The following is a 1,273-nucleotide window of genomic DNA, read 5'->3' as shown; positions in this document are numbered from 1 at the left end:
TGTTGAAGTCTCCTACTATTGTGGAGCTGTCTATCTCTCCCTTCAGAGCTGTTAGAGTTTGTTTTATGTATTTTGGAGCCCTGTTGTTGGGTGCATAAATATTTATTATAGTTATGTCCTCCTGGTGTATTGACCCCTTAATCATTATATAGTGTCCTTTCTTATCCTTTGTGGTGGATTTTACTTTAAAGTCTATTTTGTGAGAGATTAATATTGCCATTCCTGCACTTTCCTGAGTGTTGTTTGCTTGATATATTTTTTTCTGTCCTTTGAGTTTTAGCCTGTTTGTGTCTTTAAGTCTAAGGTACATCTCTTGTGGGCAGCATATAGATGGATCATGCTTTTTTATCCAATCTGCCACTCTCTGTCTCTCTATTGGTGCATTAAGTCTGTTTACATTCAGTGTAATTATCGATAGGTATGAGTTTAGTGCTGTCATCCCGATGTCTCTTTTTGTGTGTTGTTCACTGTTTCTTTGTTCGCCTCAATTTTCTGTGCTGAGTTGTTTTTCTTTATGTATTTTCTTTGCAACTTATTCATTGTTGTAGATTTTGTGTTTGCTGGGTCTTTATATTTTTCTGCTTTTTTATTTTGATTTGTAGGATTGTTAGATTCCTTTGTAGTTACCTTAATATTTACCCTATTTTTCTAAGTTTATACTAGTCTTTTATTTCTTTATATCGCCTTGGCTCCCCCTCCATATGAAAAATCAATGTCTGCATTTTTTAAGTCCCTCTTTTTTGTTTTAATGTTGTGCTTTTTTACATATTGATATCTGTTTCCCTATTTTCAATATTTTATCTTTGATGTGTTTTTGATATCCGTATCTGAGTCAATATCTGGTTGCTCTGTCCTGTGTTCTAGTCTTGCATTGTTAGCTGGTGTTATTATCTAACCGTAGGACTCCCTTTAGTATATCTTGTAATTTTGGTTTGGTTTTTGCAAATTCCCTGAACTTCTGTTTGTCTGGAAATGCCTGAATTTCACCGTCATATCTGAGTGATGGTTTTGCTGAATATATAATTCTTGGCTGGCAGTTATTTTCCTTCAAGGCTTTATATATGTCATCCCCTTGTCTTCTAGCCTGCATGGTTTCTGCTGAGTAGTCCGAGTTTATTCTAATGATTGTCCTTTGTCGATGACTTTTCTTTTATCCCTAGCTGCTCTTTAAATTCTTTGTGTTTGATTTTGGTAAGTTTGATTATAGTATGTCTTGGTGACTTTCTTTTGGGATCTACCTTATGTGGGGTTCAATGAGCATCTTGGATAGATA

The sequence above is a fragment of the Trichechus manatus genome, unplaced genomic scaffold (genome assembly GCF_000243295.1).
Source record: "Trichechus manatus latirostris isolate Lorelei unplaced genomic scaffold, TriManLat1.0 scaffold00019, whole genome shotgun sequence".
NCBI lineage: Eukaryota > Metazoa > Chordata > Mammalia > Sirenia > Trichechidae > Trichechus > Trichechus manatus.
This window is presented reverse-complemented; position numbering follows the sequence as displayed.